The sequence below is a fragment of the Hyperolius riggenbachi genome, chromosome 1 (genome assembly GCF_040937935.1).
Source record: "Hyperolius riggenbachi isolate aHypRig1 chromosome 1, aHypRig1.pri, whole genome shotgun sequence".
In the NCBI taxonomy this organism is placed as follows: domain Eukaryota; kingdom Metazoa; phylum Chordata; class Amphibia; order Anura; family Hyperoliidae; genus Hyperolius; species Hyperolius riggenbachi.
Window position 1 is genome coordinate 103504819 of NC_090646.1, and position 26003 is coordinate 103530821.

General features: G+C 43.8%; 1 protein-coding gene and 1 long non-coding RNA gene across 6 annotated transcripts in view; one reads left to right on the plus strand and one right to left on the minus strand.

Annotated features, from left to right (window-relative positions):
* LOC137564201 (uncharacterized) overlaps positions 1 to 12007 on the minus strand; it is a 67894-nt gene extending 55887 nt beyond the window's left edge. For both annotated transcript variants that reach the window (XR_011030549.1, XR_011030548.1), the window contains exon 1: positions 11643 to 12007. This is a non-coding gene — a long non-coding RNA (uncharacterized lncRNA). The remainder of the gene's footprint in view (positions 1 to 11642) is intronic.
* Positions 1 to 26003, plus strand: part of LDB2 (LIM domain binding 2) — a 476127-nt gene that overhangs the window by 360379 nt on the left and 89745 nt on the right. The gene's annotated exons all lie outside the window — the stretch shown is intronic.

Genomic DNA, 26003 nt, shown 5'->3' on the forward strand with positions numbered 1-26003 from the left:
GGGTTCACTAAACAGAACAGGTATGCAGTGGCGGGTCCACTGAACAGAACAGGTATGCAGTGGCGGGTTCACTAAACAGAACAGGTATACAGTGGCGGATCACTAAACAGAACAGGTATGCAGTGGCGGGTCCACTGAACAGAACAGGTATGCAGTGGCGGGTTCACTTAACTGCACAGGTATGCGCACTGATGCGGTGGGTTCACTGAACAGAACAGGTATGCAGTGGCGGGTTCACTAAACAGAACAGGTATGCAGTGGCGGGTCCACTGAACAGAACAGGTATGCAGTGGCGGGTTCACTTAACTGCACAGGTATGCGCACTGATGCGGTGGGTCCACTGAACAGAACAGGTATGCAGTGGCGGGTTCACTAAACAGAACAGGTATACAGTGGCGGTTCACTAAACAGAACAGGTATGCAGTGGCGGGTCCACTGAACAGAACAGGTATGCAGTGGTGGGTTCACAGCACAGGTATGCAGTGGTGGGTTCACAGCACAGGTATGCAGTGGTGGGTTCACAGCACAGGTATGCAGTGGTGGGTTCAATGAACAGGTATACAGTGGCGGGTCCACTGAACAGAACAGGTATGCAGTGGTGGGTTCACAGCACAGGTATGCAGTGGTGGGTTCACAGCACAGGTATGCAGTGGTGGGTTCACAGAACAGGTATGCAGCCAGACAGGAACAAGCTAAGCCTAACTAATCTTTCCCTGAGAGACAGTCTGCAGCAGCTCGCCCTACTCTGACTAATGCAGGCACACGAGTGGCCGTAATGGCCGCCGCTGCCTGCCTTATATAAGGGGGGGTGGGGCTCCAGGGGCTAGTGTAGCCTAATTGGCTACACTGGGCCTGCTGACTGTGATGTAGAGGGTCAAAGTTGACCCTCCATGTGCATTATGGGGCGAACCGAACTTCCGCAAAGGTTCGCCTGCGGGACGAGAACGCGAACCACTGAAGTTCGCATGGAACCGTTCGCAGGCGAACCGTTCGGCCCAACTCTACTGCAGACTACCGGGCAGTATTTTGTGCTGTATAGCTGGAGCTATCCGTAAAGTATTTTGTGCAGTACTACTACTACTACTACTGCGTCATTATACAGTAAAAGCTGTTTCCTAAATAAGAAAAAGACAAGCTAGTCTACTGGAATCTCTTGGCAATTTAATTAAAAAGCATAAAGGTAAAAAAGGTGGTTGGGCCCAAAAGAGTGCCACACTCTCACTCACGCCCTATCCAACTTCTGGGACCCAGGGCTGGTTGAAAAAAAAAACACTCCAATGATCACTGTGATATTGGTGTTCCCATCTTTGAATTATAGCGAGAATTAAACACCCTATCCCAGCTGAAGATCTGCCTACTCTAGTTCATGCATTTGTATTCTCCCACCTGGACTACTGCAATGTTCTATTCATTGGATCCCCGGAAAAAGTTCTGCATGGCTGCGCCCCTTACAACTAGTACAGAATGCAGCAGCTAGATTCCTAGCCAATGTCCCCCGCAGCTCACACATCTCCCCAATACTGCAAGCTCTTCACTGGTTGCCAGTAAAATGGATAATCTGCCTGCTGACATTCAAAAAAACATTTGACCAAGTACATAGCAGATCTACTGGAACAATACATCAACCCATCCATGCATCCTCTGCTCTGCAAATAAAATGAATTATGTTATTTCCTGGATCCACTTAAAAACATTGGGCCTTTTCCAATCAGTGCGAGTGGCTCCTTCTCTGGACAGCTTTAACCCTCCTGGCGGTATATTAAAGGAGGAAAGACTTCTTCGACAGTGGGAGGGACGAGTACCTAACAAATTGCATGCAAGCTGTTAGTGGAAACTAACATCCTCCAAGTGGTAGACAGGTTGTATGTGTGCTCATTGTGTATTTGTATCCCATGAGTGGGGTCTGCACTTTTTTGCAGGTAAGCATTCATCTGTTTTTAAGTAGCGCTGTTCATTTCTTTGCTATGTTTGATTTAATTCTGGTCAGCTGCTCCCACTTGTTAGTTTTTCTTTGGTGTATATGCAGAGCCTCTGTTTGGGTTCAAGGTGCGTTTGTAGTCTCTGGGGGGGCTCAGCGCATCTCTGAGCTGAGGCCATTCAGAGGCGGCCTGGTGATGCGCTGATCCCACTTTTTCTGCGCAATTCTTAATTTTACTGGTAGCACGCCCAGGCTATGCATATGCATAGGTAGGATTTAGTTAGTGTTAGGTCCCCTCCCATGGAGGAAAGACTTCTTCGACAGTGGGAGGGACGAGTACCTAACAAATTGCATGCAAGCTGTTAGTGGAAACTAACATCCTCCAAGTGGTAGACAGGTTGTATGTGTGCTCATTGTGTATTTGTATCCCATGAGTGGGGTCTGCACTTTTTTGCAGGTAAGCATTCATCTGTTTTTAAGTAGCGCTGTTCATTTCTTTGCTATGTTTGATTTAATTCTGGTCAGCTGCTCCCACTTGTTAGTTTTTCTTTGGTGTATATGCAGAGCCTCTGTTTGGGTTCAAGGTGCGTTTGTAGTCTCTGGGGGGGCTCAGCGCATCTCTGAGCTGAGGCCATTCAGAGGCGGCCTGGTGATGCGCTGATCCCACTTTTTCTGCGCAATTCTTAATTTTACTGGTAGCGCGCCCAGGCTATGCATATGCATAGGTAGGATTTAGTTAGTGTTAGGTCCCCTCCCATGGAGGAAAGACTTCTTCGACAGTGGGAGGGACGAGTACCTAACAAATTGCATGCAAGCTGTTAGTGGAAACTAACATCCTCCAAGTGGTAGACAGGTTGTATGTGTGCTCATTGTGTATTTGTATCCCATGAGTGGGGTCTGCACTTTTTTGCAGGTAAGCATTCATCTGTTTTTAAGTAGCGCTGTTCATTTCTTTGCTATGTTTGATTTAATTCTGGTCAGCTGCTCCCACTTGTTAGTTTTTCTTTGGTGTATATGCAGAGCCTCTGTTTGGGTTCAAGGTGCGTTTGTAGTCTCTGGGGGGGCTCAGCGCATCTCTGAGCTGAGGCCATTCAGAGGCGGCCTGGTGATGCGCTGATCCCACTTTTTCTGCGCAATTCTTAATTTTACTGGTAGCGGGCCCAGGCTATGCATATGCATAGGTAGGATTTAGTTAGTGTTAGGTCCCCTCCCATGGAGGAAAGACTTCTTCGACAGTGGGAGGGATGAGTACCTAACAAATTGCATGCAAGCTGTTAGTGGAAACTAACATCCTCCAAGTGGTAGACAGGTTGTATGTGTGCTCATTGTGTATTTGTATCCCATGAGTGGGGTCTGCACTTTTTTGCAGGTAAGCATTCATCTGTTTTTAAGTAGCGCTGTTCATTTCTTTGCTATGTTTGATTTAATTCTGGTCAGCTGCTCCCACTTGTTAGTTTTTCTTTGGTGTATATGCAGAGCCTCTGTTTGGGTTCAAGGTGCGTTTGTAGTCTCTGGGGGGGCTCAGCGCATCTCTGAGCTGAGGCCATTCAGAGGCGGCCTGGTGATGCGCTGATCCCAATTTTTCTGCGCAATTCTTAATTTTACTGGTAGCGGGCCCAGGCTATGCATATGCATAGGTAGGATTTAGTTAGTGTTAGGTCCCCTCCCATGGAGGAAAGACTTCTTCGACAGTGGGAGGGACGAGTACCTAACAAATTGCATGCAAGCTGTTAGTGGAAACTAACATCCTCCAAGTGGTAGACAGGTTGTAAGTGTGCTCATTGTGTATTTGTATCCCATGAGTGGGGTCTGCACTTTTTTGCAGGTAAGCATTCATCTGTTTTTAAGTAGCGCTGTTCATTTCTTTGCTATGTTTGATTTAATTCTGGTCAGCTGCTCCCACTTGTTAGTTTTTCTTTGGTGTATATGCAGAGCCTCTGTTTGGGTTCAAGGTGCGTTTGTAGTCTCTGGGGGGGCTCAGCGCATCTCTGAGCTGAGGCCATTCAGAGGCGGCCTGGTGATGCGCTGATCCCACTTTTTCTGCGCAATTCTTAATTTTACTGGTAGCACGCCCAGGCTATGCATATGCATAGGTAGGATTTAGTTAGTGTTAGGTCCCCTCCCATGGAGGAAAGACTTCTTCGACAGTGGGAGGGATGAGTACCTAACAAATTGCATGCAAGCTGTTAGTGGAAACTAACATCCTCCAAGTGGTAGACAGGTTGTATGTGTGCTCATTGTGTATTTGTATCCCATGAGTGGGGTCTGCACTTTTTTGCAGGTAAGCATTCATCTGTTTTTAAGTAGCGCTGTTCATTTCTTTGCTATGTTTGATTTAATTCTGGTCAGCTGCTCCCACTTGTTAGTTTTTCTTTGGTGTATATGCAGAGCCTCTGTTTGGGTTCAAGGTGCGTTTGTAGTCTCTGGGGGGGCTCAGCGCATCTCTGAGCTGAGGCCATTCAGAGGCGGCCTGGTGATGCGCTGATCCCACTTTTTCTGCGCAATTCTTAATTTTACTGGTAGCGCGCCCAGGCTATGCATATGCATAGGTAGGATTTAGTTAGTGTTAGGTCCCCTCCCATGGAGGAAAGACTTCTTCGACAGTGGGAGGGACGAGTACCTAACAAATTGCATGCAAGCTGTTAGTGGAAACTAACATCCTCCAAGTGGTAGACAGGTTGTATGTGTGCTCATTGTGTATTTGTATCCCATGAGTGGGGTCTGCACTTTTTTGCAGGTAAGCATTCATCTGTTTTTAAGTAGCGCTGTTCATTTCTTTGCTATGTTTGATTTAATTCTGGTCAGCTGCTCCCACTTGTTAGTTTTTCTTTGGTGTATATGCAGAGCCTCTGTTTGGGTTCAAGGTGCGTTTGTAGTCTCTGGGGGGGCTCAGCGCATCTCTGAGCTGAGGCCATTCAGAGGCGGCCTGGTGATGCGCTGATCCCACTTTTTCTGCGCAATTCTTAATTTTACTGGTAGCGGGCCCAGGCTATGCATATGCATAGGTAGGATTTAGTTAGTGTTAGGTCCCCTCCCATGGAGGAAAGACTTCTTCGACAGTGGGAGGGATGAGTACCTAACAAATTGCATGCAAGCTGTTAGTGGAAACTAACATCCTCCAAGTGGTAGACAGGTTGTATGTGTGCTCATTGTGTATTTGTATCCCATGAGTGGGGTCTGCACTTTTTTGCAGGTAAGCATTCATCTGTTTTTAAGTAGCGCTGTTCATTTCTTTGCTATGTTTGATTTAATTCTGGTCAGCTGCTCCCACTTGTTAGTTTTTCTTTGGTGTATATGCAGAGCCTCTGTTTGGGTTCAAGGTGCGTTTGTAGTCTCTGGGGGGGCTCAGCGCATCTCTGAGCTGAGGCCATTCAGAGGCGGCCTGGTGATGCGCTGATCCCAATTTTTCTGCGCAATTCTTAATTTTACTGGTAGCGGGCCCAGGCTATGCATATGCATAGGTAGGATTTAGTTAGTGTTAGGTCCCCTCCCATGGAGGAAAGACTTCTTCGACAGTGGGAGGGACGAGTACCTAACAAATTGCATGCAAGCTGTTAGTGGAAACTAACATCCTCCAAGTGGTAGACAGGTTGTAAGTGTGCTCATTGTGTATTTGTATCCCATGAGTGGGGTCTGCACTTTTTTGCAGGTAAGCATTCATCTGTTTTTAAGTAGCGCTGTTCATTTCTTTGCTATGTTTGATTTAATTCTGGTCAGCTGCTCCCACTTGTTAGTTTTTCTTTGGTGTATATGCAGAGCCTCTGTTTGGGTTCAAGGTGCGTTTGTAGTCTCTGGGGGGGCTCAGCGCATCTCTGAGCTGAGGCCATTCAGAGGCGGCCTGGTGATGCGCTGATCCCACTTTTTCTGCCCAATTCTTAATTTTACTGGTAGCGGGCCCAGGCTATGCATATGCATAGGTAGGATTTAGTTAGTGTTAGGTCCCCTCCCATGGAGGAAAGACTTCTTCGACAGTGGGAGGGACGAGTACCTAACAAATTGCATGCAAGCTGTTAGTGGAAACTAACATCCTCCAAGTGGTAGACAGGTTGTATGTGTGCTCATTGTGTATTTGTATCCCATGAGTGGGGTCTGCACTTTTTTGCAGGTAAGCATTCATCTGTTTTTAAGTAGCGCTGTTCATTTCTTTGCTATGTTTGATTTAATTCTGGTCAGCTGCTCCCACTTGTTAGTTTTTCTTTTGGTGTATATGCAGAGCCTCTGTTTGGGTTCAAGGTGCGTTTGTAGTCTCTGGGGGGGCTCAGCGCATCTCTGAGCTGAGGCCATTCAGAGGCGGCCTGGTGATGCGCTGATCCCACTTTTTCTGCGCAATTCTTAATTTTACTGGTAGCGGGCCCAGGCTATGCATATGCATAGGTAGGATTTAGTTAGTGTTAGGTCCCCTCCCATGGAGGAAAGACTTCTTCGACAGTGGAAGGGACGAGTACCTAACAAATTGCATGCAAGCTGTTAGTGGAAACTAACATCCTCCAAGTGGTAGACAGGTTGTATGTGTGCTCATTGTGTATTTGTATCCCATGAGTGGGGTCTGCACTTTTTTGCAGGTAAGCATTCATCTGTTTTTAAGTAGCGCTGTTCATTTCTTTGCTATGTTTGATTTAATTCTGGTCAGCTGCTCCCACTTGTTAGTTTTTCTTTTGGTGTATATGCAGAGCCTCTGTTTGGGTTCAAGGTGCGTTTGTAGTCTCTGGGGGGGCTCAGCGCATCTCTGAGCTGAGGCCATTCAGAGGCGGCCTGGTGATGCGCTGATCCCACTTTTTCTGCGCAATTCTTAATTTTACTGGTAGCGCGCCCAGGCTATGCATATGCATAGGTAGGATTTAGTTAGTGTTAGGTCCCCTCCCATGGAGGAAAGACTTCTTCGACAGTGGGAGGGACGAGTACCTAACAAATTGCATGCAAGCTGTTAGTGGAAACTAACATCCTCCAAGTGGTAGACAGGTTGTATGTGTGCTCATTGTGTATTTGTATCCCATGAGTGGGGTCTGCACTTTTTTGCAGGTAAGCATTCATCTGTTTTTAAGTAGCGCTGTTCATTTCTTTGCTATGTTTGATTTAATTCTGGTCAGCTGCTCCCACTTGTTAGTTTTTCTTTGGTGTATATGCAGAGCCTCTGTTTGGGTTCAAGGTGCGTTTGTAGTCTCTGGGGGGGCTCAGCGCATCTCTGAGCTGAGGCCATTCAGAGGCGGCCTGGTGATGCGCTGATCCCACTTTTTCTGCGCAATTCTTAATTTTACTGGTAGCGGGCCCAGGCTATGCATATGCATAGGTAGGATTTAGTTAGTGTTAGGTCCCCTCCCATGGAGGAAAGACTTCTTCGACAGTGGGAGGGACGAGTACCTAACAAATTGCATGCAAGCTGTTAGTGGAAACTAACATCCTCCAAGTGGTAGACAGGTTGTATGTGTGCTCATTGTGTATTTGTATCCCATGAGTGGGGTCTGCACTTTTTTGCAGGTAAGCATTCATCTGTTTTTAAGTAGCGCTGTTCATTTCTTTGCTATGTTTGATTTAATTCTGGTCAGCTGCTCCCACTTGTTAGTTTTTCTTTTGGTGTATATGCAGAGCCTCTGTTTGGGTTCAAGGTGCGTTTGTAGTCTCTGGGGGGGCTCAGCGCATCTCTGAGCTGAGGCCATTCAGAGGCGGCCTGGTGATGCGCTGATCCCACTTTTTCTGCGCAATTCTTAATTTTACTGGTAGCGCGCCCAGGCTATGCATATGCATAGGTAGGATTTAGTTAGTGTTAGGTCCCCTCCCATGGAGGAAAGACTTCTTCGACAGTGGGAGGGACGAGTACCTAACAAATTGCATGCAAGCTGTTAGTGGAAACTAACATCCTCCAAGTGGTAGACAGGTTGTATGTGTGCTTATTGTGTATTTGTATCCCATGAGTGGGGTCTGCACTTTTTTGCAGGTAAGCATTCATCTGTTTTTAAGTAGCGCTGTTCATTTCTTTGCTATGTTTGATTTAATTCTGGTCAGCTGCTCCCACTTGTTAGTTTTTCTTTGGTGTATATGCAGAGCCTCTGTTTGGGTTCAAGGTGCGTTTGTAGTCTCTGGGGGGGCTCAGCGCATCTCTGAGCTGAGGCCATTCAGAGGCGGCCTGGTGATGCGCTGATCCCACTTTTTCTGCGCAATTCTTAATTTTACTGGTAGCGGGCCCAGGCTATGCATATGCATAGGTAGGATTTAGTTAGTGTTAGGTCCCCTCCCATGGAGGAAAGACTTCTTCGACAGTGGGAGGGATGAGTACCTAACAAATTGCATGCAAGCTGTTAGTGGAAACTAACATCCTCCAAGTGGTAGACAGGTTGTATGTGTGCTCATTGTGTATTTGTATCCCATGAGTGGGGTCTGCACTTTTTTGCAGGTAAGCATTCATCTGTTTTTAAGTAGCGCTGTTCATTTCTTTGCTATGTTTGATTTAATTCTGGTCAGCTGCTCCCACTTGTTAGTTTTTCTTTTGGTGTATATGCAGAGCCTCTGTTTGGGTTCAAGGTGCGTTTGTAGTCTCTGGGGGGGCTCAGCGCATCTCTGAGCTGAGGCCATTCAGAGGCGGCCTGGTGATGCGCTGATCCCACTTTTTCTGCGCAATTCTTAATTTTACTGGTAGCGCGCCCAGGCTATGCATATGCATAGGTAGGATTTAGTTAGTGTTAGGTCCCCTCCCATGGAGGAAAGACTTCTTCGACAGTGGGAGGGACGAGTACCTAACAAATTGCATGCAAGCTGTTAGTGGAAACTAACATTCTCCAAGTGGTAGACAGGTTGTATGTGTGCTCATTGTGTATTTGTATCCCATGAGGGGGGTCTGCACTTTTTTGCAGGTAAGCATTCATCTGTTTTTAAGTAGCGCTGTTCATTTCTTTGGTATATTAAAAACCGCCAGGCGGCAGCGCAGCCATTTTTTTGATGTATTTTTTTTTTTAAATCATGTAGCGAGCCTAGGCCCCCCAGCCCCGCCGATCACCTCCGGCGATAGGCGATCAGGAAATCCCGTTCAAAGAACGGGATTTCCTGGAGGGCTTCCCCGGTCGCCATGGCGACGGGGCGGGATGACGTCACCGACGTCATGGACGTTGTGACGTCTAAGGGAGTCCTGATCCACCCCTTGCCGCTGCCTGGCGCTGATAGGCCAGGCAGAGCAGGGGTCTAAGGGGAGGGGGCTGTGTTGCGACGCGGATAGCGGCGATCGAGCGCGGGGCGGCGGCGATCGAAGTGCTGACGCAGCTAGCAAAGTGCTAGCTGCGTTCAGCAAAAAAAAAATTATTCAAATCGGCCCAGCAGGGCCTGAGAAAACCTCCTGCGCGGCTTACCCCGAACTACGTTCAGGGTTACCGCCAGGAAGGTTAAAGTAAACCTGATGACTAAAGTTAAATATTTAATACTTACCCAGGGCTTCCTCCAGCCCCCTAAGCACCGCTGAGTCCCTCGCCATCCTCCCGAGTGCCTCTGTTCTCCTGCTAGCGGTCCCGGAAACTGGCTCAGCTGCACTAGTCGACTCCTCTGCGCATACACGGAAGGGCCGGCAAGGGACACAGCGGTGCTTATGGGGCTAGAGGAAGCCTGGGTAAGTATCAAATCTTTTACTTTTGTTGTCTCGGGTACACTTTGAGAAAAGGCTAAAAACCCACCTCTTTTTCTGAGCCTCTGAGACTGTAGAATGCACGGTCACAGCGTAGACTAGAGCTTAGAGTCCCCAGAGAGAAAAGCACTATAAAAATACTATTATTAGATTGTTTTTGGATACTGACAATATGCTGACAGTAAACTTATTTGTCTTTTTGCCTCTAAAAATCAAATTCTGTGTGACTTCCTTGTACGTCTTCCAGAACACCACCCTTCCAAAAATTAAAAACCCCGGAGAACATGGCACAAAGAAATCTGAGGTATAATGAGGCACAGGAATTAGGGAGATATCAGAACTACAAGTAGGGCCATAAATATTTGGACAGAGTCAACGTTTTTTTTCTAATTTTGGTTCTGTACATTACCACAATTAATTTTAAATGAAACAACTCAGGTGCAGTTGAAGTGCAGACTTTAAGTTTTAATTCAGTGGGGTCAACAAAAAGATTGCATATAAATGTGAGGCAACTAAAGCATTTTTTTAACACAATCCCTTCATTTCAGGGGCTCAAAAGTAATTGGACAATTGACTCAAAAGGCTATTTGATGGGCAGTTGCGGGCAAGTCCGTTGTTATGTCATTATCAATTAAGCAGATAAAAGGCCAGGAGTTGCTTTGAGGTGTGGCGCTTGCATGTGGAAGATTTTGCTGTGAACAGACAACATGCGGTCAAAGGAGCTCCAGCTCATCCAGGGCAATGCTACACCAGACATCACCCCTTCCTGCTGAGCTGAAAAACTACTCACAGCTTTTGGTACTGAGGTACTGACCTCTCTAAACTATGCGATTTTATACTCCCATCAGCCAGTTTCCAGTAATTGTACTGTGTCCGTGGTTATACTGATTAAGCCCTGTGGCTTGACTAAGATGGTGGCTTTACCTGGAGCATCATAGCTATATGGTGTACAGCACTGTATACTACATGCTTTCCTTTAACTGCCATTGGTCACAACTCTGAATTGTGATGCTCTGCCTCTGAAGAAGCAGCTGTCTGTAAAAAGCTACGAAACATGCGTTAGGCCGCATCTGCCAATATTGCTATATGTTGTCTGAGCCTGAAAACCCTAACCCCGTTTTTTGTTTGTTCATGCTATTCATCAAGAGGGGTGGCAAAATATGTATTTTGATAATTATACATTAAAACTTAACTTTCCTTAAAAACACTGCTATGGATTATGTAATAGTGGTACATAAGTCATTTAGTAATTTAATTAAATTAAATTATATTTTAATTTCAAGATGCATCTAGCCTTGAATATTTAAAATTGCCAGGAAGCTCAGATAATCAGATAGTGATCACTTTTCGGCATGATTAAATTGCTGCACAGAGCAGGAAGCATTGCAATGCTTTTTCCATGCAGACAGTTTTTATATGGTAGCGCTCATTTAACAGTCCATCATGCTACTATATATTAAAGGTTAGTATGTTGTTGCTTATCTTTGCGAGCAGAGAGGAAGTTCTGAGTTCAGGTCCACTTTAAAGGACAACCGAGGTGACACGTAACATGATGAGGTAGACATGTGTATGTACAGTGCCAAGCACACAAATAACTATGCTGTGCTTCTTTTTTTCTTTCTCTGTCTGGAAGAGTTAAACATCAGGTATGCAAGTGACAGTTTCTGTCCGGGTCGGGACTGGGTCGGACTTTAGAGTAGTGTAACCCTCACTGATAAGAAATTACAACCATAAAACACTTTCCTGGCAGAAAATGGCTTCTGAGAGCAGGACAGAGATTAAAAAAGGGTCAACAGTTCACAGATTTGAGCTCTGGTATGCTTCAACGAAGGTGTAACTGAGCAGAGACAATAAAACAGTAAAAATGTAAAAACTAGATTTTAAATATAAAATAAAACTATGGGTTATCTAAAAAGTCATTTTAAGGAGAAGGAGGATAGATACAATTGTTTATCTCATCAGTTTATTTTCACCTCGGATGTCCTTTAACTTGGGGTGCAAATGAGTTGATAAGTGTACCCTAACATGTATAGTACTGACATTTTATGCCGAGTAAAAACTGAGCTATACTGCAGTGCCTGCATATAGATTTGGCATTATTAGTAATACTTATTTTCTTACCTTTTCTTTGACTTATCCATGGTGCAGGGCTGTAGCTATAGGAAAGGCCCTTGAATGGCTGTGATAAATACAATATTCATTTATAAGTATTATGTGGTTTTTGCCTGACAATAGTTCAGTTGTCTGGCTAATATCTACATAATGCTGAATATGACAAGACTGCTGCACATTACGTGGTTGGCAAGGGTTAATCTCCTATTGGTTCAGTAAAGAAATGTTCTTTTTTTTTTCTTTTTCCTGGTCTAGTCTGGAGGGAGCATGTGATCCTCTGAATGACTGCCAGCCTCTTTCTTGTTGATCCTCCTGAGACCATCTGTGCTGGGGGCATTGATTAGAGTGTGTCTGCTGGGATTACATCTTTTCTGTTGCCATGCCAACTAATCAGCTGATTTTTGGTTGCCATGGCAACAAAATGTCAGAGCTCAGAGTACGGCAACATGAATTCAGCACAACACGAAACGTTTTCTTAATTGGAGACGCTTTTTTAGTTCGTTGTTTTTATTTGTGGAGGATTTTATTTTTTTCTCCCTCACAAGAGTGCAACTTTAAAATGCTGCTTAAATTGTGGGTATCAAATCACCTCCCAAAATAATTTCCCTTTTAGGGAAGCTAAAACAGATTGGAGTGCTTCACTTTATGGAATGCAGTTTATTTTCTGCCTGGGATCTGCAGTGTGTGTGTTGCTTTTTTTCTGTTCCTTTAAGTGTTTTTTGTTTCCTTTATTTCTCACTTGTTTTTTTTTTTTTTTTCCATGGGCATAAAATAACGAAGTCCCTTAGGTGCTGCATTTTTACAGCTATACAGGAGTTGTGTTTCTATAGGTCTCACAGGTTCTTATTATACAAATAGATTATAGTCAGAGTGGGACATTGACCCGTGAACTCTGCGCAGCGCGCTCCCCAGGTGCTGTCAAATGGTGAATTTGTGTGGTAAACCTTGAAAATTAATCAGCTTTGCACGTAGGTGAATGCCTCTTGTCCGTGTTCAGTCAGACTAGCGAACTGCTGACGCAGGCTCACGCTGCATAAAGAAAATGCAAAAGGTGTTGATTTTTCAGTTGTAACAGACAAGTCAACAACAAATTGCAATTATGTATTTTAATTACCCTGACTAGCAGATCTCCGGAGCTGGACAACAATAAAAGCTTGTTCATGAAATAGTCTGGAGAAATCATGTCTTTTTGTGATGCCCCCACAGGAGCAAATTGGATGCATACTTTAGAGAGTAGAGGAATAAAAGGGAGAATGTGATTTCTTGCTGTATGACAACATGGAGTACCTTTTGCTCTGGCTCTTTTATAAGTAACCCCCCTCCCCCCTCTTGTTTTTAAAGTGGACCTGAACTCAGAACTTCCTCTCTGCGCTAAAAGATCTGCAACAGCATAATACTCTTTAAAGAAAAACATTTCTTTGTTACAGCTGATACAAATCCTATACAAATCCTAATCCAATGAATCTGCAGTGTGTCTACTTCCTGCTTTCTTGGAAGCAAGGATGGGGTTAACATCCTGTGTTTACAAATTAGCTGCTCCGCTGAGGCAGCCGGCTGACACAGCTGAGAGATCAGATTACAGTGGTGATTAGTAACAGATGAGGGGGAATTAGAAGGATAAATTCACTAAATACATACAGAGGGCATTCCTCTATGCTTTCCTTCTGTCCTGTGAGAGAGTTCAGGTCCAATTTAACTGGAAAAAAGTTTGCTGGTAAATAAAGCCCATTCAGGTCCATGCTGCCAGCACTTGAGCAAATATATATTGCAGATTCTGACTTTCTTCTCTTTGGTGTTGGCAATGCTGAAACAGGGTGGCATTGCATGTCTTTTATTAAATGGCAGTTGAAGAGTTAAGCATTTTTTCGGTATACATTTTTATAAAATACATAAACTCTTTTAACAGAAATGTATTCTTAAAGGTTCTTTCTTCCTTAAAGGACCAGTCCAGCAAAAAAATGTAAGCAGTGAAATTTGAAAAAACGGTTTTGGACTTATCCATCTCCTCGTGGGTGATTCTCAGGGTTGTCTTTGTTCTCAAAAGCATTTCTTAAATGGCAGTTGCTAAGTCTAACTGCCAAAATAGTGTGCAAGTGAGTAGGGAGGCTGGCTGGTATCTTACTATTTTGGCTAGCAAATGCCAAGGAAATCCTTGAGGATCCCCCATGGGGAGATGGACTAGTCCAAAACTTGCAGGTTCTGTCAGATTTTATCTACTTACTATTATCACTGGCCCTCTGTTGCCAGCCTACTTATTAAAGGACCACTGTCACAAAAATCTTAACATTTAAAACACATGTAAACACATACAAACAAGAAGTACGTTTCTTCCAGAGGGAAATGGAAGTGAAATACAATTCAAAATTGTAATGTGAAATATAAATTTTTAAAAAAGCATAATTAATTTAGTTTGTAAATGTAATTAGAAACTGTAATTTTGCAATTACGCAGTATTTTGCATAATTTTTGCATAATTTTGTACCGACTTTCGTTATTAACCTATTTTGGTTCCTGGACTTACAAACTACGTCCAGGAACCATGCGCGCTACCGCGCGCTCCCGCGGCCGATCGCGCGCGTGCACGCGCACTCCCGGCCGCGGATTCGGTAGCCAGGGAATCAATGTATCGGGCTATGGTGCCCGATCACTGATTCCTCTCCCCCGCTGAAAAAGCGACAGCTTCTCTCGGAAGCTGCGCCTTTTCTGGCCGTTCCCTCCCCGATGCGTCACTCTAAGCATGTGTTACGCTTAGAGTGACGTCATGTAAATTAACTCATGGCCGCCATCTTGTGGCCAAAAAGTAATACTACAACTGAAAATAAAAATAAATTAAAATGAACACACATTTACATTATAAATCTATTGTTTACCTCCCACCCTCCCAAAACTACCCAAATAAAAGGTTTACTATAAAAAAAAAAACATTACAATAAAAAAAAAACATGTAAATATTTACCTAAGGGTCTAAACTTTTTAAATATCAATGTAAAGATGAAATATTTCTATATTTTTTTTTATTTTAAACTTGTTAATAGTGATAGATGCAAAATGGAAAAAATGCACCTTTATTTCCAAATAAAATATTGTCACCATACACTGTGATAGGGACATAATTTTAACGGTGTAATAACCGGGACATATGGGCAAATACAATACGTGAGTTTTAATTATGGAGGCATGTATTATTTTAAAACTATAATGGCTGAAAACTGAGAAATAATGAATTTTTCCATTTTTTCTTATTCTTCCTGTTAAAATGCGTTTACAGTAAAGTGGCTCTTAGCAAAATGTACCCCCCAAAGAAAGCCTAATTGGTGGCGGAAAAAACAAGATATAGATCAGTTCATTGTGATAAGTAGTGATAAAGTTATAGGCTAATGAATGGGAGGTGAACATTTCTCACGTGAAAACCACGGAACCTGAATGGTTTAATAACAAAGCCCCGAAATATGCTTCTATCACCAAAACTGCTACATATGTTAAGGGGAATAGAGGGAACAATTTAAAAAAATTATAAAAAAAAAATGTAAATGATGTTTTTTAGAAAATTGATTTTAAATATTGAAATGAAGAATACTTTATTACTTGGTAAAATTACATTTTGCTAAGTTTAAAAAACATTTTTCCTTTGAATTTAAAAATTAGATCTTTTTAAAAAAAAGAAAGATCTTTTTTAAAATTTCCCCCTAACATACGCAGCAATTTTTGTGACAATAGCATGTATGGGAACTTTGCTATTAACCGCTAAAGTCAACGTGAAATTATGTGTAATTACACAACATTACGATTTGGATTACGTAAAATCTATTGGATTTCCAAATCATAATTCTGTACGGCAATTGGCGACATTGTAATTAGCAGGTTATGATCACTAATTATCAGGTGGGTACGTGCTTACAGTTAGCATTTCTGCCTTGCAGCACTAGAGTCCCAAGTTTCCATCCAGAATACGATCTCATTGGAGTTTGCATTTTTACACCGTATCCCCACGTGGGACCCACCTGCTTTGTTACAATTTGCTCCTACTGGCTGCTTTTGGAGCTTCCTCCAAAATGAATCCTAGTAGATGTTAGGGATACAAGATTTAAAACTTATTCGAGGAGCAATGAGTGTAGTAAACTGTTGAATGAACTTTGTCAAACACTGCATAATATTTCTGCACAATATGGATATAGGAAATAAAATGCATTTCCTTTCATTTTTATATGACTGAAAATGCCGATTTTGTTAAAAAAAAGACTGTGAAAAAATTATCAACGTAATTTGTTTGGAACAAAAAATCTTAAAAAAGACTTTAAATTATAAAACAACTCATGTAAAGCACCCTATAACCTGACAAAACAGTATAAATAGCATGTTTCTTTCACAGGATTTACCTTTACTTGCTGTAGGTACTTGCTTTTACAGTGTTGAAAAATCCAACACAGCATACAAGTGATTTTCCTTCTGGAAACTCTTTTTATTTAGTACTAATGAACAACAAGTGCAGAACATCACGGGTAGTCTTCAAGCTTCTAAGTTGTCTTGTTGATAATACAGTTGCTTCCCTGGAGAGCCAAATGTCAACACCATGGATCGTAGTTGGATCGCAGGTTTATGAATGTGGATTCTTTTGGTGACCCATAATGAAAAAAAAAAATCTCCAAATTAATTTAGACGACACTTTGGGCCCAATCCCAGTTTTCCCTACCTTTTGCCTAGGTGATACTTTCACATTGTAAATAAAATGCATTTTAAGCCCCCGGCAAGCAAGAAAATACTAAGAACAATGTTGACAGTACTGTTTCACCTACTTTTTGGTACTTTTTCAATTGCAGAGTACAAAAATTATTTTAAACAGAAGAAGAAAAATTATCTCCTAGAAGAAAACTTAAAAGTGAATTGGATCGTGCCCCTTTTGTGTTGTAGATAGTATTTCATAATCAATGCTAGAAACCTCTTTAGTTCAAATGAGAAGGATGAAATATACAAAAACACAGGCAGAGTTGATCCATTTATGCCAAGAACTGGAATACTGGAACACCATAGTCACTTTCAACTAGTCAATTTAATCAATTAGCATAAGGAGCCTGATCCAATTGACTTTTTCTCCTAAGTTTTCCCCTAGGTGATATTTTCACATCTTATCTTTTCTACTTTTTGGTACTTTCAATTGTAGAGTGCTGAAAAGTTATTTTAAACAGCAGATTGGAAAAATATCTCCTAGGTGAAAACTTACGAGAAAAAGTCAATTGGATCAGGCCCAACAAGTGTCTAAACTCTCTTAGCTGCCTGGGCTGAGCACCTTCAGTGTTCTCCCCAGGCTCTTTTAGCCGGGTGCTCCACCCGGCTAATATTGATGTGCACCCGGCTGTCATCAGCTCACCTCCTCCTACGCTGTAAGCAGAGTTGGGCACAGAAGCACCGGCCCTGCATTCTCTCATATTGCCCCACCCGGCTACTTTTTCATGCCACCCCGCTACTTTTTTATGCCATCCGGCTGGAAAAAATTTCTGGGGAGAACACTGCCCTTATTAGTACGCTTAACAATCTGGATTTTTCTTTGTTCACTTTTTGAATTTTAAAAATTGTTTGTAATACTGACAAAACATGACTGGAACACAAAAATGTGTCTAGTTGAAACAGCATTATTTCTTAAATATACCAATATCTGGACAAATGTGAGCCTTCACGGTTAGTGGTGGTCATGCAGTACATGATGATAGCAATGTCCTTTTTCCTCTGTCTTGCCACAACACAGTGTCTGTTTGTGTAAAGTTTCATAATTCTCCAAAGGCAGTAAAGGCTACTTCATTAGGGAGGCAAGCTCTTATTATTAAATATTTAAATATGGACAATAAAAGGCTAGCCTGAGTTGAACAGTGGTACAAGTAATGTGTTCTATAACTGTCTACAGAAAGTGTTACAAGCTCTTCTCCTGTCCTGTACAGCAATGGACTGATGCAGTGGCGTAGCTAAGGAGCTGTGGGCCCCGATGCAAGTTTTACAATGGGGCCCCCCAAGCACTCTATACATAACAATTTATACGGCGCACCAAAATCTGCCAATGGCAACTACAGTGTCAGAGGTGCAAGAAGGGGATGGGGAACAGTTTGTTAATGATTACCACTATTCAAAGTATCTACAGAAGTCATTATTATGTGCATAGGACCAATAGAGAGCTAATACTGTAGTTGAGGGAAGGCCCTTTGGGGCCCCTTTGGCCCAAGGGCCCCGATGCGGTCGCTACCTCTGCACCCCCTATTGCTACGCCCCTGGACTGATGTTTCTCTGTCTAAAAAGAAGCCACTAGGCACATTGGCAGTTTCTATTCATTTTCTATTCAGTAAGGTTACATAAATGTTTGGCCCACTGAATTCTACATCACAAGTTTATCAACCCTGCCTTAAAGGGTACCTGAAGTCAGAGGGACAATCAAGGCTGCTATATTTATTTCCATTTAACCACTTCACCCCAAAGCGGTTTTTACCCTAACGGACAAGAGCGATTTTCACCTTTCAGTGCTCATCCCATTCATTTGCCAACAGCTTAATCACTACTAATCACAATTAAATGATTTATATCTTGTTTTTTTTATCACCAATTAAGCTTTTGGGGGGTTGATATTTGTTTTCAGTAATTACTTTATTTTCTATGCATTTTAAAGGGAAAAACAAGGAAAAATAAAAAAATATACTATTTCTCCAATTTCATCCCCTATAGTTTTAATAAAAACACTGCTACTGTACATAAAACCCACACATTGTATCTGCCTATTTGTCCTGGTTATCACAAAATTTTAATTATGTCCCTAGTACAAAGTATGGTGACAATATATTATTTGAAACTAAAGGTGTATTTTCTCATGGTGTTTTTTTCCCTCCCTTATCTCACATGCACGCGCATGGGCAGTGGCATAGCTAAGGTGCTGTGGGCCCTGATGCAAGTTTTACCATGGGGCCCCCCAAGAACTCCATACATAACAAGTGATACGGTGCACCAAAACCTGCCAATGGCAACTACAGTGTCAGAGGTGCAAGAAGGGGATGGGGAACAGTGTGTTAATGATTACCACTATTCAAAGTATCTATAGAAGTGATTATTATGAGCACAGGACCAATAAAGAGCTAATACTGCAGCTGAGGGAGGGCCCTCCGGGGCCCCTCTGGCCCAAGGGCCCCGATGCGGTCGCTACCTCTGCACCCCCTATTGCTACGCCCCTGCGCATGGGAACGCACATGTACACGCGGGAGCGCGCATGTGCACAGTGGCAGCAGCACTGTTTGATTTATAAAAACGTCCTGGAGCCGTTAAGAGGCTCTAGCAGGACGTTTTTATAAGTCTGGTTGTCATTAGGGCTAGTCCACACTAGGTCCGGAAACGTATCCGTGGCTGCGTTTTTCAGCCCTGATGAAAAACGGAGTCCCGGATACTAATGTTAAAAATAGCAGCCGTCCTCACCCAAGAAAAAAACGGATGCGTCTGCGTTTGCAGGGACCCGTTTTCAAAACCTGAACGGAAGGTCCGGAATTGCTGCATTTTTACGGACCACGGATACACGGATGGGTAGTGAAAAGCAATGGGAAAACGCATCTCCATCTCCACAGGCAAAATAGCACCAAAAACGTATGAAAAAATTGATAGCCTGAACTTTATTATTGGCCCAAAAAATCCTCCCACTACCTTCCTAATGATAGAGATGAACGGAAACTGACGCAAAACTGATGCACTTTTTATGAAAATGGATCAGTTTGCGGTCTGGTGGTTAGTGTTGGGCGAACAGTGTTCGCCACTGTTCGGGTTCTGCAGAACATCACCCTGTTCGGGTGATGTTCGAGTTCGGCCGAACACCTGATGGTGTTCGGCCTTTTAGTTCGGGTTCGCCCGAACTACTCAATGCCCGGCCGAACAGGGCCCCTGTTTGGCCGAACAGGGCCCTGTTCGCCCGAATACGGCCCCCCTATGGGGTCGCAGGCATAAGGGGGGAGCATGCCCGCTTCCCCATAAAAAAAGTTTGCGGAAAGTTAATAGTACCTACTAGTGGTGGCTGGCTGGCTGTGGTGAGATCATGAGTGAGGAGGAGTCCGACTAGTCTAGGAGATGCGTTGAGGCCGGGCAGCGGGCGGTTCAGCGGTAGTACCCTTGTGGTACTTCCGCCCTTTCTCTGACCTCACGTCCTCTACGTGATGATCATCACGTAGAGGACGTGAGGTCAGAGAAAGGGCGGAAGTACCACAAGGGTACTACCGCTGAACTGCCCGCTGTCCGGCCTCAACGCGTCTCCTAGACTAGTCGGACTCCTCCTCACTCATGATCTCACCACAGCCAGCCAGCCACCACTAGTAGGTAGTAGGTACTATTAACTTTCCGCAAACTTTTTTTATGGGGAAGCGGGCAGAGGGGGGAGCGCTAGCGGAGGGGGTGGGGGGAATTTCCGACCCCCCCCCCCGCGATCGGGGCATGCTCCCCCCTTATGCCTGCGACCCCATAGGGCCCCCAAAAGCGGCATGTTCGGGGGTCACATTGACTTCCATTGAGTTCGGGGTTCGGGCCGAACATGCCGAACATCTGGCCCATGTTCGGCCGAACGGACCCGAACATCCAGGTGTTCGCCCAACACTACTGGTGGTACTTCCCCTTATCCCGGACTGCAGCATCCGTCCTGCAACCGTGCCTAGTGTGGACCTAGCCTAAGTGATTAAACAATACCAGTTGCCTGGCTGTCCAGCAACTCTAATTACCAGAGACAAGACACAGAACTTTTACATTGCACTTTTCTCTTGGAAGACTCAAAGCACCAGAGCTGCAGCCAGTAGGGCGTGTTCAGTAGGCAGTAGCAGTGTTAGGCCTCTTGCACACTGCAAGTGATTCTGATTCAGATTCCGCTTTTTAATCAGTTTTTACATCCGATTCAGATTCAGATTTGCAGTTTGCTCCCTGCACACTGCAAATCGGAATCTGAATCGGATGTAAAAACTGATCAAAAAGCGGAATCTGAATCGGAATCACTTGCAGTGTGCAAGAGGCCTTAAGGAGTCTTGCCCAAGATGTAGGCGCTGGCTTAATGAACAGGAAGAGCTGCATTTCAAACCTTGGTCTCCTGTGTCAGAGTCAGAGCCCTTAACCTGTACACTATCCAGCAGCCACTACCCTGAACAAGCATGCAGATCAGATGTTTCTGACAAAAGTCTCACGAGATTACCCACATGCTTATTTGAAGTGTGTGATTTAGACAGTACTGCTACCAAAGAGATCAGCATGACAATCAGCATTGCTTAAAATGAAAGAAATATGGCAGCTTCCATATCCCTTTCACTGCAAGTTCCCTCTAAAGCCCAGATAAATAGGTACCCTATACCTGTTTACTGTTAAGAACAGACTAATAAAATTTATTAGGACATTTAAAACATTACTTCTTCTGTATTCTTCTGTTTTTCACGTGTCACTTCTTTCCTCTGTCTTGTGCAGTGGCCAAGAGGTTACTTTTTTTTCAAGCAATTATAAAGTATTCACATGACAGCTACAACAATGACTTTTAGTTCTCCACAACTTCTGCTCCCAGCAGCCACTGCAGTCTGCAGCAGAGCAGGGCAGGCACAATGTGTGTGGTCCAATAAGTTAAAGAGATCACCTTTGTCGCAGGAGTCCGAAGCTGGAAACCTGTCTGGAGCCATTACCTATTCAATAAGGAGTCCTTGGGCAAGACTTCCTTATTCTCCAAGATGGCTTACAGGGTGTGCTCTTAGTGTCTTCCGCTCACAAGTGATTTGAGTCCAACAGAAATTCAAAAAGCTCTATACAAGTTAATTGGAGCATCATAAATATCACATGACACAACAATAATTCATCCATAAACTGCGAGTCTGTGTGGGAGGGAGCAGTGAGTGGACTTCTATTTCATTGCTAGGAATGAATTTTTGTTTTTTTTTAATATAGGTCCAAAAGGTAATATGCAGGACTAGACTGGCTTAACTGGAGTTCTACTTTAATAAATACATCACCAATCTACCACAAAGAATATTTACTTTGTGTTCAGCCGTTAATCGGTTAAACTGAAGGAACCGTATTATACAACTGGTTGCAGGGTTTTTTCTTCCTCTTCTCCACAGGGGAAAATATATTGTAGGTGTTAATAAGCAGTGTTCAGCATGGAAGATCTGGTGAGCAGGCACATGCAGCACACTGAGAAATGTGACTGCTGGTTTTAATGGAAAGGCAGTAATGATGATAGAAATACACATGTTAAGCGGAAGAGTCATTTTCAGAACATTCGCAGTGACAGGACTGTGGCATTGCCCACTCACCCAGGTGGAGAACAGAACTGCAAAGATATATCATTAAATAACACTGGGTATTTTCTCTAATTCTGTTTATTTAAAGTGTGAATAAAGTTTTAACATAAATATGCTACATGAGTCACAGATCGTGACAGGTAACAATGGCTCAGGATGAATGCCGCTAAAAACAGGCAGCAATAGTAAAAGCTGCAATTAGCGGCAATGCACAGTAATTATGGTGCCATAATTACTGTTCACTGCCGCTAATAGTGGCTTTCACTATTAGCGAGATAGTTTAGGCGGTTAAGGTTATGCGGGAGAGGGGGCTAAGGTTAGGCAAGGGAGTCATTAGGTTTAGGCAGGGGTGTTGTTAAGGGTTAGGCAGTGGAGGGGGAGTGTTTAAGGTTAGGCACAGGTGGGGTCTAGAGGTTAGGCATAGGTAGAGGGAGGGTTCAATGTGAGAGGGGGCCGATGCATTATACATTACCTGCTCCCGGTGATCTTGTCTCCTCCACTGCCTGGTGTGACAAGGTGGCTGATAATTCATGTTATTTTGCAGGAAAAGTGATTGATGGAAAATGTGTGGCTCCATGGAGTCTAAGCATTTAGCAGAATGTGAAACCAGCATGTCAATGTGGGTAAAGAAAATCTAGTGCCTTTATCTGATTTCAAAACGTGCAGTGGGGCTGGCTTCACTGGGAATCCTCATGAGTAGGGTGGGAGGATTTCTAATTCCATGGACCAGGTTTTGTTGGTGCCTGGACAGCTTGGATCATTTCACTTGAGCAGGTGAAAGCTGGGAGTGAGTGGCTCAGAAGGCCAGAGTGTGTTGAACAGTGGAGAGGCTGATGCACAGAAGCTGCTGGAGCTAATTCGCTGGGCAACAATGGTACACCCCAAAGACAGGATTACTCCCAATGCTGAGATTTTTAACCACTTTAGCCTACATGACGTAGCTCCTACGTCCAAATATGCATGCTGGATAAAGGAGCTACGTCCATGAAAAAATGGAGCCGCTGGGGTTCGCAGGGATGCCCGTTAGCCCGGAGATCAATGAATGGAAAAGCAGCTCCCATTCATTGATCTAAGTCCCTTAGAATGATCGCTGGCTTCTGTGGAGAAGCCGCAATTGTTCTGTTACACATCCCCTCTTCACTTCCTGTAAGTACGCTTACAGAAAGCCAAAAAAAAAATAATTTTTTGACTGTGGCCATCTTGTGGTCAAATAGTAAAACGACATCTACATACATTTTTTAAAAAATGAATACACATTTTTACATTTAAAATTAACTGTTTACCTCCCACACACCCAGAAATACTCAAATAACATTTTTAATTAGAAAAAAAAATTACAAAGAAAAAAAATAGTTACCTAAGGGTCTGAACTTTTTTAATATGCATGTCAAGAGGTTATAATACTAATATTTTTTAAAATTATAAGCTTATAAATAGTGATGGGCGCAAAACTGAAAAAATGCACCTTTATTTCCAAATAAAAGATTGGCGCCATACAATGTGATAGGGACATAATTTAAATGGTGTAATAACCGGGACAAATTGGCAAATACAATGCGTCGGTTTTAATTATGGTAGCATGTATTATTTTAAAGCTATAATGGCTGAAAACTGACAAATAATGCATTTTTTCCATTTCTCTCTTAATATTCCCGTTAAAATGCATTTAGAATAAAATATTTCTTAGCAAAATGTACGACCCAAAGAAAGCCTGATTGGTGGTGGATAAAACAAGATATAGATTTTTTAATTGTGATAATTAGTGATAAAGTTATTGGTGAATGAATGGGAGGTCGAAATTGCTCGAATGCATAAGGTGAAAAAACACTAAAGGCTGAAGTGGTTAAAGAACACAGGAGGACACATAAGAAACTCTGCAGAGCTGAAGTTTATTTCCTTTTTTTATGCCTGTGCCTGTATGCTGGAAGTGCAAATTTTTGGTTGCATATTCCTATGCTGCTGAAATAAAAGCTACAGTTTGTTTGAAAAGTAAAATGAATGAATGAAGAAATATGTGGACCCTTGCAGCTTCTTTAATGTTTGCAAACTTCTCCCTTTTCCATTAGTCTATACTGTACTCAATATACCGCAGTGCCATAGCTGCTTCAAACTAGACTGGCTCTACCGCTGATCTTCAAACCTCCTACCCAGGGCCGGTTCTAGACTTTTTGATGCTTGAGGCAAACATGTGTGGATGCACCCCTTCCCCCCCCCCCCCTCCCCCCCCGTTTGGAATGATTGCACAGCACCCGACAAATTACTCTTCTTCATTTAATCTTCTCACATGACATGCTGCAGCTCAACACAATAACAGACTGGCTGGCCTCGGGAAGGTACACACAGTACAAAAATGCTGCCCCTGAAATCTCTGCGCCTGATGCAAATGTTTCATCTTGCTTCATAAGAGAGCCAGCCCTGCTCCTAGTACTGTGTGTCTCTGCATTACACAGATACCCCTCTCTCTGTTCAGCATACCTCCTACCACTGTGTGTCACTGCATTACACAGATACCCCTCCCTCTGTTCTTCATACCTCCTACCACTGTGTGTCTCTGCATTACACAGATACCCCTCCCTCTGTTCTTCATACCTCCTACCACTGTGTGTCTCTGCATTACACAGATACCCCTCCCTCTGTTCTGCATACCTCCTACCACTGTGTGTCACTGCATTACACAGATACCCCTCCCTCTGTTCTTCATACCTCCTACCACTGTGTCTCTGCATTACACAGAAACCCCTCCCTCTGTTCTTCATACCTCCTACCACTGTGTGTCTCTGCATTACACAGATACCCCTCCCTCTGTTCTGCATACCTCCTACCACTGTGTGTCACTGCATTACACAGATACCCCTCCCTCTGTTCTTCATACCTCCTACCACTGTGTCTCTGCATTACACAGAAACCCCTCCCTCTGTTCTTCATACCTCCTACCACTGTGTGTCTCTGCATTACACAGAAACCCCTCCCTCTGTTCTTCATACCTCCTACCACTGTGTGTCTCTGCATTACACAGATACCCCTCCCTCTGTTCTTCATACCTCCTACCACTGTGTGTCTCTGCATTACACAGAAACCCCTCCCTCTGTTCTTCATACCTCCTACCACTGTGTGTCTCTGCATTACACAGATACCCCTCCCTCTGTTCTTCATACTTCCTACCACTGTGTGTCTCTGCATTACACAGATACCCCTCCCTCTGTTCTTCATACCTCCTACCACTGTGTGTCTCTGCATTACACAGATACCCCTCCCTCTGTTCTTCATACCTCCTACCACTGTGTGTCTCTGCATTACACAGATACCCCTCCCTCTGTTCTTCATACCTCCTACCACTGTGTGTCTCTGCATTACACAGATACCCCTCCCTCTGTTCTGCATACCTCCTACCACTGTGTGTCTCTGCATTACACAGATACCCCTCCCTCTGTTCTGCATACCTCCTACCACTGTGTGTCTCTGCATTACACAGATACCCCTCCCTCTGTTCTTCATACCTCCTACCACTGTGTGTCTCTGCATTACACAGATACCCCTCCCTCTGTTCTGCATACCTCCTACCACTGTGTGTCTCTGCATTACACAGATACCCCTCCCTCTGTTCTTCATACCTCCTACCACTGTGTGTCTCTGCATTACACAGATACCCCTCCCTCTGTTCTTCATACCTCCTACCACTGTGTGTCTCTGCATTTCACAGATACCCCTCCCTCTGTTCTGCATACCTCCTACCACTGTGTGTCTCTGCATTACACAGATACCCCTCCCTCTGTTCTTCATACCTCCTACCACTGTGTGTCTCTGCATTACACAGATACCCCTCCCTCTGTTCTGCATACCTCCTACCACTGTGTGTCTCTGCATTACAAGGATACCCCTCCCTCTGTTCTGCATACCTCCTACCACTGTGTGTCTCTGCATTACACAGATACCCCTCCCTCTGTTCTTCATACCTCCTACCACTGTGTGTCTCTGCATTACACAGATACCCCTCCCTCTGTTCTGCATACCTCCTACCACTGTGTGTCTCTGCATTACACAGATACCCCTCCCTCTGTTATGCATACCTTCTACCACTCTTTGCTTCAGCATTACACAG